We start from the raw sequence: 14,412 nt of genomic DNA, 5'->3' as shown, positions 1-14,412 counted from the left end.
GTGGTTATGTTTTTGTGACAACTTGGCTAGGCCTGGTTGAGTGGCTGGGCAGCTGGTGGTAGTTATTCCCCATGATGAGACTGGCAATCAACTCCATGGTGGGATCTACCACAAGCAGCTGAGTTGCTGCTTTGGGTATGTGGGCTTCTTCCCATATATAAGCAGCAGCTTTGGGAATGGTCTCTAGCTTATGGCACGCTTGGATCCTGCATGTAGCCATGTCATTGTTCAGCAGCCTGCCATGCTCTGCTTGGACTTACAATGGATTTGAATTAATGGCCTGCTGTGTGATTTGGTAACATTGGGACTGTGCCTTTTTACCTGTCAACCTCGGGCTTAGCAACCTCAGCAGCCAACAGCTAGCTGTCTGAGTGAAGAAAAGCCTCTACTTCAGTGGGCCAGGAGCTGGAGGCAGAGCTGAAGCCCAAGGCTGAGGGGATTTCACCCAGCCCCTAGAGCCTGGCATTTCGAACTCGGACTTCTAGCTTCTGAACTGTAAGAAAATAAACTCCTGTTTGCTCAAGCCATCCCATTTGTGGTATATTCTTGTCAGAGCAGCACTAGATAACCAGAACAGCAAGATACAAGATGCTTTTGTCATTATCTCATTTAATTCTCACACTACATTGTCATTAGCTATATTGGCACTATCATCATCACCCTATTTTCCAGATATAGTAACTGAGGTACAGAGAGGTAGAGTGACATGTTTAGGGGACTGAGCCAGAAGTGGGAACAGTGGGTCAGGGAAGGTTCCCAGAAGAGGAGACATCTGAGCCGGATTGGGAAGAATGTGTTCCTGAAGAGGATGAGAGAAGGGGAAGGACATTGTAGGTAGAGCCACCAGGAAGGACAAAGTCCTGGATTTATAAAAGAGATGAGAGAGGGAGAAGGAAAATGGTAGGAGCATGAGGCCCATGGAGTTTGGTAAAGTAAGGTCAAAGCAGTAGGAAGAGGAGAGACTGGGGACCACTTTACACAGCTGTCCCCTGAAATTTCCTTTAAGGAAGATGTCCAGCACTCCTGGGGCAGCGCAAACCAAACCAAACTCCTTGCCATTGTGTCATCTCTGACTCATAGCAACCCCTCCTTTGGTTTCCAAGTCAGTGTCACTACGGAAGTAGATTGCCCAACCTTCCTTCTAAGGAGTGGCTGGTGGGTTTGAACCTCCAGCCTTCTGGTTAGCAGTCAAATGCCTTAAGCACTACGCTACCAGAGCTCCCCCTGAGGCAGCAGACATTCTATATTTTGACTTGAAGTACTTAATGGCAGAGCTTGCCTGAGAGTCCTCCCTGAGGGTGGAGTCTGGCTCATTCCTCCAATTAGACTATAAATTCCCCTAAGTAAGAGCCTAGTGCCTGAGGTGGAGGGTCAAGTCATCCCCTCTGGGTCTCCCTGCTTCCCTCAGCATAGGGCTGGAACCCCACCCCAGTCACGATAAAGACTCAAGGGCCTGGACATCAAAGCACAAGACCTCAGGCCCCAGACTTTGGTGCATACACACCTGCCTCCCTTTGTGTATGAGGGAATGAAATGAGGTGAATGAGAGGAAGGGTGGTTTAGGCAAAATCTTGGTGAGCAGGCAGATAGGTCATCTAACTGTGTCGACCTTGACAAGGGCATGAGAAGAATTTATGTTCATTGAACATTTACTGATTGGGCACTTAACTCCATTCCAAATACCTGAAGTATATTATTTTATATAACACTCACAACAGCCTTCATTTTACATTGAGAAACTGAGGTTTAGAGAAACGAGGTAACTTTCTCAAGGTGTTCACTCTGAGGACACATTCCCCACAGGCTGCTCTCAGACAGTGACTGAGCAAGGTAGGTATATTAGTTTCTTGCGGCTGCCATAACAAAATATCACAAACTGAATGGCTTTAAACAACAGAAAGCTACTCTCTTCTAGTTCTGGAAGCTAGTGGTCTGAATTTAGAGTGCCAGCAAAGCCATGTTCTCTCAGAAGTCTCTAGGGAAAGATCTTTCTTTGTCTCTCTCAGTTTCTGGTAGTCCCAAGTGTTTCTTGGTGTATAGCTGCATCTTCATACGGCCATCTTCCCTACGTGTGTCTGCATTTCTTCTTTTCTAAAAGGATATCCTTCAAATGAAGTTAGGTCCAACCACATCTGTGTCATAGTAATTATGTTTCAAAGCAAAATAAATAAGGATATAAAATTGATTGGATATTTTAAAAAATGGAATTAGGGCTCACCCTATTCTGGTATGACCTCATGTTAACTGATAATATCTTTAAGGATGCTGTTTTGAAACAAGGCCACATTCACAAGTACTAGGGGCTAAGACTTCAACATATCTTTTGAGAGGACACAATTCAACCCAAAACAGCAATTGAGGCAGACTCAACTTCTGGATGTCAGAACTCCTCTGATATATGACTTTAGGTCAAGGACTCCCCATTAGCCTTGCTGAACTTTCTTAGAACTGCACTGTAGTCTAAAATGGTTCTACCCAAACTCCCTTCCCTTTCTGCCTCACATGAGTCAGACTTGCATAGAGATCTATCAGCTCTCCCAGCCTCCCCAGCTCCCTCCCCATTTTTCTCACAGGCATTTTCCCTAATACACCTTTTGCATATCTAATCCTATCTTGGTGTCTGCTTCTTGAAAGATCCAGGCTAACACAGCCATACAGCTGGTGAGTGGGGTGGTGAGTAGGGCTGGCTGGACCTAAACCAACTCGTACACCCTCCTCTGCATCGTGTACCTCCTGTCACGACACAATTAGAAGCATCCAAAACTAATATGGAGCTGGCTGCCTGGTTTTCTTTAGACATGCAAGTGAGAGAGCTCCTTAGTCCTCCTTCCTTCTGCAGCCCACTTGCTTCCTTCTGTAGGGAGTGACTCGCTGATTCTGTAATTGCAGGGAACTCCATGTGCCTGCCTGCTGCCTCTCACTTTTATGTGGGGCTCCAGTGGGGAAGAAAGTCTATGTGGGTCTATTATCCTCTCACAGTTAATCTTCAAGCCCGTTTTACCCGTGTCTCTCAGTTTTATTTTTAATTCTGCCCAACATCTGAACAATTTCCTCGCAATGACAATGTTCAAAGTCTCCTGAGCTTTGCATAGTCCTTGCAGCCTTAAAATAAATGACTAATGAAGTAGTCCTACAGATAGCAAGGGTACTGTCAGATTGGAGAAAGACCAAGCTTCCTGAAAAGCTGTATAAACAGACCACAACTGAATCAAATTTTTATATTCAAGGGGTAGAGGGACTCATTCTCTATAGGAATCTTGAATCTATGACTTATTCATCCCCTCCTCCTTTTTTCCCCCCCTTATGCCTGGCTATTCAGAGTGAGGGTTGGGCAAATATTTTTAATGTGAGAAAAAAAAAAAAAAAAAGATTGTCCTTAATGGAGTCATTTTATAAATTCAGATTTTCTCATGACGGATTTCTGGAAAGCAGAATATATCTCAGCCATCAAAATAAATAAAGAATAATATGCCATTCTTCCTGCTACCAGAAATTTATTAAGAGACCAGTGAGCCCATCCCTGGAATTCAATTAATTCTAAATAGCCTTGGATATGTTCTTAAGGCTCTGTTGTTGTTGTTGTTATGTGCCATCGAGTCGGACCTGACTCATAGCGACCCCTCCTTGGGTTTCCTAGGCAGTATCACTACGGAAGTAGATTGCCCCATCTTCCTTCCGAGGAGTGGCTGGTGGGTTTGAACTGCCAGCCTTCTGGTTAGCAGCCAAGTGCCTTAGCCACTATGCTACCAGAGCTCCCTCTTAAGGCTCTAGGCAGAAGAAATGAACATGATCTTTTCAAAAGATGTCTGTGTTAGGACATAGGACACCTGGACTAGAAATAGACTGTATTTGGATACCCTGAGGCTAATATTTGCTGTTTTATACCCTGAAGTACCTAAAGTATAACAAACAGCTTTCTGCAGGGCTGCCCATTCTGACATTAGCCAACTGGTGTTAATCCTTGATCATCCAGGCAAATACTTACAGGCTGCTAAGGAATCCAGGTGCAGGGTTAGAGGAACAGAGGTCACAGTGTAGCTGGCAGTTACAATAATGTTGACAAACCAGAAAGGAGAGGACTAGGTTTAAATAATGAATGCCTAGAATTAAAACATCCCCTCCCAGGCCCAGTCCATGCCACACAGTCTCTACCTTTCTTCTATATGTAGATCCTATCAATTCTGTAAAGCCCAGCTCACATCTCCCTTCCTCCATGAAGCCTTCTGTGTCTCCCCAACCCACACTGATCTCTAAGCCCCCTTCTAGGCTCTCAGAAGGCTTAAAGGATGCTTTGTCCAACATAGGACTTATTTTATTAAGTCCTGCTTTTTCTAGCCATTAGTCTACATTCATATAAAACTTGCCTCTCAAACTCAATTGCAAGTTTCAAGAATGCAAATTCCCAGGAAGCAATAGCCATTATCTGTGTGTTCTCAGTTCCAGGGTACAAATAAATAAACACCTGCTAGTTTAGATAAGCCATAAGCACTCAATAAATGACTGTTGACTTGAATATAAATGCTCAGAAAATGCCTACTGAGTTGGCACAGAATAGTTACTCAATTAATGGTTGTTATTATTGTTGTTGTTAGGTCCGTTGAGTTGGTTCTGACTCCTAACAACCCTGTGTACAACAGAACAAAACACTGCTGGTCCTGTGTCATCAGTTACAATTGTTGCTATGTTTGAGCCCATTATTGCAGCCATTGTGTCAACACATCTCATTAAGAGTCTTGCTCTTTTCTGCTGACCTTCCACTTTGCCAAGCATGATGTCCTTCTCCAGGTACTGGTTCCTCCTGATAACATGCAAAGTATGTGAGAAGAACTCTCACCATCTTTGGCTTTAAGGAGAATTCTGGCTATACTTCATCCAAGACAGATTTGTTCATTCTTCCATAGTATATTTAACCTTCTTTGCTAACACCATCATTCAAAGGCATAAATTCTTCTTCAGTTTTCATTATTATCCAGCTTTTGCATGCATATGTGGTGATTGAATGTCATGTTTGGGTCAGGTACACTTTAGTCCTCAAAGTGACATCTTTGTTTTTAACACCTTAAAGAGGTCTTTTGCAGCAGATTTTCCCAGTGCAATACGCTATTTGATTTCTTGACTGCTGCTTCCATGGGTGTTGATTGTAGATCCAAGTAAAATGAAATCCTTGACAACTTCAGTCTTTTCTCCATTCATCATGATATTGCTTATTGGTCCAGTTGTCAGATTTTTTTTTTTTTTATGTTAAGGTGTAATGCATACTGAAGACTGTATTGTTTAAGCTTCATCACTAAGTGCTTCCAGTCTTTCTCACTTTCAGTGAGTAAGGCTGTGTCATCTGCATATTGCAAGTTGTTAATGGGTTTTCCTCTAATCCCGATGTCATGTTCTCCATATAGTCCAGCTTCTCGGATTATTTGTTCAGCATACAGATTGAACAAGTATGGTGAAAGCATACAACCCTGACACACACTTTTCCTGATTTTAAACCATGCGGTATCCCCTTGTTCTGTTTGAATGATTGCATCTTTGTCGATGTACATGTTCCATATAAGCACAATTAAATGTTCTGGAATTTCCATTCTTTGCAAAATAATCCATAATTTATTATCACCCACAGAGTTGAATGCCTTTGCATAGTCAATAAGCCACAAGAAAACATCTTTCTGGTATTCTTGGCTTTCAGCCAAGATCCATCTGCCATCAGCAAAGAAAGCCCTCATTTCGTGTCCTTTTCTGAATCTGGCTTGAATTTCTAGCAGTTATTTGTCATGTACTGTTATAACCATTGTTGAATTAGCTTCAGCAAAACTTTATTTGCATATCATATTATTAATGATATTGTTCAATAATTTCCACATTGTGTTGAGTCACTTTTCTTTGGAGTAGGCACAAATATGATTCTTTTCCAATATCTCTTGGCATAGATGAGTGAGCATTCCAGCATTGCATCCATTTGTTGAAACATCTCAGTTGGTATTCCAGAAATTCCCAGAGCCTTATTTTTTGCCAATGCCTTCATTGAAGTTTGGACTTCTTCTTTCAGTAACATGGGTTCTTAATTATATGCTTCCTCCAGAAATGGTTGGATGTTGACCAATTTTTTTGGTACAGTGACTCTGTGTATTCCTTCCATCTTCTTTTGATGCTTCCTGTGTCATTCAATACTTTGCCCATAGAATCTTTCAATATTATGATGAGAGGCTTCAAATTTTCTTCAGTTCTTTTAGCTTGAGAATGCCAAACATGTTCTTCCCTTTCAGTTTTCTGATGTCCAAGAGTTTGGACATTTCAATAAATGTTTATTGGTTTTGAATTCAATAGTGTGCTGCACAAGGGAAGCTCAGTAAGTGATTGGCTTGATCTAATAGTGTCTTGATCTAGAAGTGGGTCTCCTCCTTGTTCAGGACTGGCTAAGCTGATTGGGGCAACAACCAATCAGAAAGAGACTGGGTTGGGTTTTAAAATATAGCTAGGACAGGAGAGCTCTAGAAGGCAGTCCAAAAGAGGGCAGGGTGAGATAATTAGAAAAATCCAAGCCAAGCTTTTGAGGAGGGCTCAGCGTCAAGGGCTAGAGAGCCCAGATATAAATGGCAGTCCCAAGAGGCACTTTCCAATAACTTTCAGCAGCACCTCCTTAGAAAAGCCTTCCTTGACTTCACTGTCCAAAGTCTCTGATCCAATTCCCTATTTTATTTACTTCTCCACCAGCCACTCCTTGGAAGGAAGTTTGGGCAATCTACTTCCGTAGTGATATCGCCTCAGAAACCCAAGGAGGGGTCACTATGAGTTGGGTCCAACTTGACGGCACATAACAACAACAACAACAATAAGAAAGTAGTCCTTTTATTTGATATTCACTTGTTTACTAGCATTTTCCCCTATACTTGACACCCACCTCACCTCCCCATGGTAATGTAAATCCTATGAGAGCAGACTTCCTTGTTCATCAATACTTGCCTTGTTCACCAATATAACCCCATAGCCAGAAGAGTGCCAGCACATAGTAGATGCTCAGTGAGTGGACTGGATGAATGAACTGAAAGAAACTAAGAGAAAGAATGTCAACAAGAACTGGATCCAACAAGAACTGGACAGGAACAAGTAAGCATCAAGGCTTTGGCTATAATTGCTTGTGTGCCTGTGCTGGAGTTTTCCACCTTCCTTTCTGAGAATGTAGATCCCATAAATGGAAATGGACTGGTTATCCTAGAGGGACAGAGATGATGGAGGAAGAGAGGGCCAGCCTATCCCTTTAACATTAGTTCCATTGAAGAGCCCCATAAGACACACGCTAGTGGGTAATATCAGAAGGAATGTTGGGCAATCTACTTCTGTAGTGATATCACCTCAGAAACCCAAGGAGGAGTTGCTATAAGTCGGATCCAATTCGATGGCAGTGCGTTTCATGGGTAATATGAATATATTTCATAAAGCTCATTATGCATTAAGGAAGTAAAATTATTTATCATACAAGTAATAGGTAATAGATTGGGTTGTAAGTATATATTCACTCCTCTCTCATTCCCACTATGTTGTTGTTGTTGTTGTGTGCCATCGAGTCGGACCCGACTCAGCGACCCCTCCTTGGGTTTCCAAGGCAGTATCACTACGGAAGTAGATTGCCCCATCTTCCATTCCCACTATAGGAGACATATACTTCCCTGTTCCACTGATGTTGGGGTCAGCCATTGACTTCTTTCACCATGAAATGTTAATGAAAGCACATAAGCAAAGACTTTCTATGTGCTCACAGTTTGGCTTGTGTCTTGGGTTCTGATGATCTGGAATGAGAGGCAAGCCCTGGGTGGCTGCTACCACTTTTGTCAGGGCCCCAGAATGAAGACACATGGAACAGGTCTGAGCTAAAGCTGCAGTGAGAAGCAGGCCCAGACAACCTGCAGCCTCAGCCAGAACAGCCCTGAAGGCCAGCCAAGATCAGCCAAACTGCAGCTGTCCTGCAGACACGTGAATTTGAGAAAAAGTTCTTGTGTTGTAAGCTTCTGAATTTTGGGGCTGGCCTGTTACACAGCATTATTGTGGCAATAGGTGGTGAATATAGAATATATGCTCATTGTAGAATAAAATTAGAAAATAGAGATAAGTAAAAAGGGAAGAAGATAAGACATCTATTACCCTATCACCCTAAGTAAGCACTCTCAGCATTGCAGCAGATGGATCACAATTATTTTTCTATATGTCACAGCAGTGGGGTCCTACTGTACACACCTCTTAGTAATCTGCTCTTCTATATCAATTTATCAGTAGCGTCTTTCTAAGGCATAAGCATTGTAGGACTGTCACTACAATGCTTATGGCCTTAGAAAGCATTGTAGTGACAGTCCTACAATGCAGCATCAGAGAGGCAACCTAATTTGTCCAATCACCCATCAGGGACTCAACAGAGCCCTCTGTGACTCGAATTTCAGTGCTCTCTCCACCAGGCAGGCTCTCTCTTGGGGCCTCATTAGCATTTTTGGCATTTGGCAAGGTCCACTCCTTCCACAACAAGAACAAAGTGAAACCTTTATCTTATCTGGAAGGAGAACATGAGTGTTTGGTTCCCCCGATTCACCTGATCCTAAGGGCTGCAGCAAAGCTCTGGCTCAAAGCCCCTGCTGCCAGCCTCCCTTTCCACATGTCTTGGGAGGTTGCTGTTTCTGCCTTAGGGTTGTGTGGGGGAAGGCCAGCACAAATGAAGGGGTAGTATTTTCTAATGATGTCTTTGGCAGGCCAACCAGTTTCTGATTTCATCTAGGGGAGAAAGAAAGCCAGTAGATAGATGCTACTGATATATTGACGTAAGAAAAACAGATTGTCAAAAGGTGTGTACAGTAGGCCCCCACTATTGTGAAATATAGGAAAATAACTGAGAGCCATCTAGTGGGATGCTAGCAGTGCTTACTTATTTTGGGTGTTAGGATAATAGGTACCTTATCTTTTCCCCTTCTTACTTACTTATATTTTCAGCAGCTCAGGGACTGGAACAGAGGGTGTCTTCAGATTCTGCAGAGCAGCCAGCCTTGGAGCTTTTAGCAGAAACCTGGCAACCCCAGGAACCAAGCTGCATTCCAAACTCCAGACAACTTCAGCAAGAGAACTCCACAAAGGTTTGAGAAAGGGGTGCAGAATGACCCCATCAGAAGATGCAATGGGCCAGGATTCTGAGATGCAAGACCTACTAGTTGTGAGGCCTCAAATTTCTCATCTTCCAAATGGTCATGGAACTAATGCCCACAGAACCCTCTCTCCCCTGACAACAATATGGGGTCGTTGTGAGGATCCAGTGAAGTAATGAGTGTGGAAACCACAGGCAGAGTTCATCCTCAGAATCCTGAAGGTCAGCATCTTCTAAGCCAAGTAGGGGAGATAGGACATGCTGGTCTTCATGCTTCAAGCCAAAAGACTGCAGGTGAGAGAAGGAGTCTAGGTTTGAGGTGTTTCAGCTGGGGGAGGTAGGCCCTAAGAATCCCTGAAAGTTTGTAGAAAGTAGGCCTCCGCATCATAGCTTCTATGTAATCAGGGTTTCTCCTAAAGAAAGCACTTTATTTGTGGGGTTGTATTTTTTCTCTTAAGTTGACTTCCTGGCTCCAGCTGATGAAAGAGAGAAAATCAGAGAGGAAGGGAAGAAGGGAAGAAGGAAAGAATGAAGGGAGGGAGGGAGGAAGAAAGGAAGGAAGGGAAGAAGGAAGGAAATATAGAAGGAGGGAGAGAGGGTCAAAGGAAGGAAGGAAGAGAGAGAGAATAGTGTACACTGGGTGGACCAGGGCCAACGGAAAAGATGGGTAGGAGGGAGTATATGAATGCACCAGATGGGGCTACTCTGAAGCCAATTCCTCCAACCTCCCTAAACCAGAGAAGCCTTGATGGAAGCTGGGTGGTGGATCTGAAGGCATTGGCTGACAGCAAGCCCTTAGGGGGTGAGGACCGTGGACAGGCTCATTTAGCTGACACGCTTCCTTCCTGCCTCCTTCCCTCACAAGTCTGGCCCCTTTTTAGCACAAGGGAGAGGTGGGAATACCAGATATGGGAGAGAGGGAGGGAAAAGAGCACTGGTTTGGGAGACAGAGAGAACTGAGTTGAAATTGCAGTTGTGTGAGCTTGGACAAGTAATGAGCTTCACATGTAAAATAAAGATAATAAAATTTTTTTCAGAAAGTATGTAAAGTATCTCACACAGTGCCCAGCACACACCAGGTAACAAGTATTTTGCACAGAGAATTAGCAGCAGAGGCAGGTCTGGAGCTCAAGTCTCTCTCGTCCACATCCCAGCCCTGCTTCTCTGATCTTTGCATTGGTATCTGGGAGCAGCCAGTGTCCTCACCCTTGGCAGTGAGGACAGCTGTAGGCTGAATTCACAAAGGAACCAGTGGGCACACCCTCCCTCCCCCAGGACTCCTGTTGCCAAGGCTGCCTCTCAGCTAGACCTAAGGATGATAGGTTCACTTTGCCCTGAAGCCAAGAGCAGCTCTCCACAGGCAGAGGCAGCTCCTTGGGGCCAGCACTTCCCCCCAGGCCTCAGGAAAGTTGTGGGGAATAGGCCAACAGAAGCCTGGCCTAGACTATTCCTCTGAGTGCACACTCTAGGGAGCCAGCTCTCAACAGCACTCTGCCCTCAGAATCAACAGGGAAGGGGGTGGGTGTCCCATTGGGCTCAGAGCTCACCAACACAGACCAGAGAGCCCCAAGTCTCAGCAAAGGTTGAAAGAACAATGAGGGACACAGGTTACAGCTTGTGGAGGCCTGCTAACCAGCTAGGAAGTCTCACTCTACTTCTTTCATTTCTAAATGCCATCCCACTGAAAGACATTTAGTTCCTTATAGTTGTTTGATTAAGTATAAGCAAAAATCAAACAAAACTCACTGTCATCGAGTAAAATTAGACTCATAGCAACCCTCTTTGGGTTTCCAAGGCAATAAATCTTTACGGAAGTAGATTGCCCAAACTTCCTTCCACAGCGTGACTGGTGAGTTTGAACCTCCAACCTTTTGGTTAGCAGTAAAATGTCTTAGGCATTATGCCACCAGAGCTCCTTTTGATAAGTATAGGTATACTTCTTTCTAAAATATATATTTAAGCATATTCCTCAATCTGAATTGAGTTCTCTCTCAACCATCCTGAGGCTCTGAAGCAAAAAACAGGAGCAAGGGAGGCTTCTGCAATTAGGAATTCAGGCTCCTTTGGGATGCTGACCTCGGACCCAGCCTCACTGATAGAGGCTCTATAGATTTGTGGGGTCAGAGGAAGATATCCATGCATATTTAGGGAATGGAAGGACAAGTAGGGAAAGTGACCTTCCAGAAAGGGTCTTGGCTTCAAGTTAGCGTAGTGCCTAAGGCACTTGACTGCTAACCAGAAGGTTGGAGGTTCAAACCCACCAGCCACTCCTTGGAAGGAAGATGGGGCAATCTACTTCCATAGTGATACTGCCTCAGAAACCCAAGGAGGGGTCGCTATGAGTCAGGTCTGACTCCACGGCACATAACAACAACAGGAACAACATGTGCCTAACAGGAGTTCTGGTGTTGTAGTGCCTAAGGCATTTGACTACTAACCAGAAGGCTGGCAGTTCAAACCACAGTTCCAGGCGGCCACTCCTGGGAAGGAAGATTGGGCAATCTACTTCCATAGTGACACTGCCTCGGAAACCCATGGAGGAGTCACTATGAGTTGAATAGACTCGACAGCAGTGAGTTTAGTTTGGTTTGGTATGTGACTAACAAGGAGCCCCGATGGCCCAATGATTAAGTGCTCAGCTGCTAATACAAAAATTGATGGTTTGAACCCACCAGTTGCTCCCCGGAAGAAAAGATCTGGCAATCTGCATCTGTAAAGATTACAGCCTAGGAAACTCTATGGGTTCTACTCTGTAACACATGGGATTGCTATGAGTCGGAATTCACTGGATGGCATATAACTACATGTGCCTGACAGGTCATATCTGGGCCTCCACTCCTTATATTCTTACTCACTATGTGCAGACATAGGGAGTTGAGCCCAGCACACTTCCAACTTATTTTCTCAACACAGCATTCTGGAAGCCATGACGGGTTATTGAAGTTGCTACTTGAGTTGCTAGACTCTTTCAGTTTATTGCCTTATTCAGGCTTCACTCTTAAAAAGGAAAAAAAAAAAAAAAGCCAGCAAGTCGATTCCAACTCATAGTGACCGCATGTGTTTCAGAATAGAACTATAGAAGTGTGCTGCACAGAGTATTCAAGGCTGATATCTTTTTGAAACACATTGCCAAGGCTTTCTTCCAAGGTACCTCTGGCTGGCTTTGAACTGCCAACCTTTTAGTCAGTAGTTGAGCACACAACCGTTTCTGCCACCCAGGACTCCTTTCAGTCCTCCCAATACCCCATTACTAAGATAGTATTTCCATTTCTGATGAAGATGCTGTGGCTCAGAAATTAAGTCACTTCCTCAAGAGCACTGAGTGGTAAGTGGCAGGGCTAGGATTCAAATCCAGTCTTTCAGAATTGAACTCATAGCCTCGATTCCCCCTCTCTCCTCAAGCCTAGAGACCCCTGGGAGCTCCACAGTGATTTCAGAGAAGTCCTTTGCTTCCTTTCCCATAATATTCGTTTAACATCAGGGATGGCCCTGTGGAACTAGGCACTTTTAAGTCATGCTCATCAGAATGAGGCTAGCAAGGAGTCTTCTTTCCACACACATCAACTATCCACCCTTCTTTGTCCCTAAAGGCTCAAAGAGCCTATGCAGAGTCTGCAGACAAACTGAGGGATCAGAGGGAAACCAAGCTCCAGTGTTGCCACATCCTTGCCTTGACCTGTTCCCTGGCCTGGAGCCAACCAGCCTAACTAGCCTCTTGGGAACTTTCCAATGAGGTTCAGAGGGAAATACCTCAGAATCTAGAGAAATCCCCTAAAGAAATAGTTAAATTAAGCCACTCTCTGTGGCCCAGGATCATCCCAGGGCATGGCTGGCTGTGTATAAGACAGAGAGAATCAGACTTGAGCCCATGACTTGGAGCCCCCCTTGAAAGAAGATATTTTTAACCTATATCAGTCATTTGCACTCTAGTATAAAGTAAGTCCCCCCCACCTCAATCCAGTCTCCCAGAAGCTAAGGAGAGAGCTGAAGCCCTAAGGCCCTCATCAGAGTTAGTAGGAGGGAGGCTGAAACCCTATGTAGGTTCAAGTCTAGATTTTTCCACTTTCTAGCCAAGTGCTTTGGGGATAGTCACTAAACCTCTCTATATCTCAGTGTCTTCCTCCCTAAAGTGGAGAAGTAATACTTCCAAGGTTGCTGAGTTGTTGAGTTCATGGATGGAGATACCTAAGTGAAGAAATTTGACATGCAATATGTGCGTAGTCATTGTACCTCTCCTTCTATCCTTCCTCAGGGTCCTCAGACCTACCAGGTAGAGAAAGGCTGCCCATACCACAGTTGCTCTGAGGTAAGGCTTGGAGACCAGCCTTATGCACTGAGAGCTTCAGACAGAGTTCTGAGTGGCCTAGCTAATTACGAAGCTGGAAGCTGGAGCAGGGCTCCAAGTAGGTTATTTGGGGCTTGCCTTGACCTCATTTGCTGCATAGCTTCCTTTGGGTGGACATGCCCTGAACACCTGGGACTGACCTGGACATTGACATCATCCATAAAATTATCTTTGCCAAGTAGGGTTTGAACTTGAGGTCATTGACCCGAGAAGGCATGGGGAAAATGTTCTCAACCTGGCTACTTCCCATGGATGGACAGACAGGACTATACTCAGTGCCCTGCCCTATAGCTTAAGGAGTACCCCCTACCCAGGAGGACACAGAAAAGATCCCAATCTGTATTGAGAAAATATGTAACAGTCTCATATTATATAATTGCAAACTTGCCAGGCATCAACTTACAGAGTAACTATCCCTCCAACTTACAGAGCAATAGAGTTGACACAATTTCAAACCATTAATACTGCCAAAGAAAGTGCACCATAAACAAAACTAAAAGGCAGATGAGAAATTGGTGAAAGATAAATGAGGTAAAACAGATAAGGAGATAATATCCTTTTTACTGAGAAAGTTTTTTTCAAACCAATTAAAAGATGAATATCCCAACAGATAATGGGTAAGATATGAATTGGCAATTCACAAAATAAGTTACAAATTGCCAATAAATATTCATATGAATATACATTCACCCTCATTATTAATCAAAACTACATTGGGATGTTATTTTTTACTTCTCAGAATAGATTTTGAATCAGACAACCATATGATCTAGTATGCTGGGAATGACAGTTTGAAAAGGAATGGCGTGGCATTCATCATCACAAAGGATGTTTCAAGATCTGTCCTGAAATAGAATGTTGTCAGTGATAGGATAATATCCATACGCCTACAAGGAAGATCCGTTAATATGACTGTTATTCAAATTTATGCCCCAACCACCAAAGCCAAAGA

This window comes from Orycteropus afer, unplaced genomic scaffold (genome assembly GCF_000298275.1).
Source record: "Orycteropus afer afer isolate SDZICR_OR568_19922 unplaced genomic scaffold, OryAfe1.0 scaffold00015, whole genome shotgun sequence".
In the NCBI taxonomy this organism is placed as follows: domain Eukaryota; kingdom Metazoa; phylum Chordata; class Mammalia; order Tubulidentata; family Orycteropodidae; genus Orycteropus; species Orycteropus afer.
Note: the sequence above shows the minus strand (reverse complement) of the source record.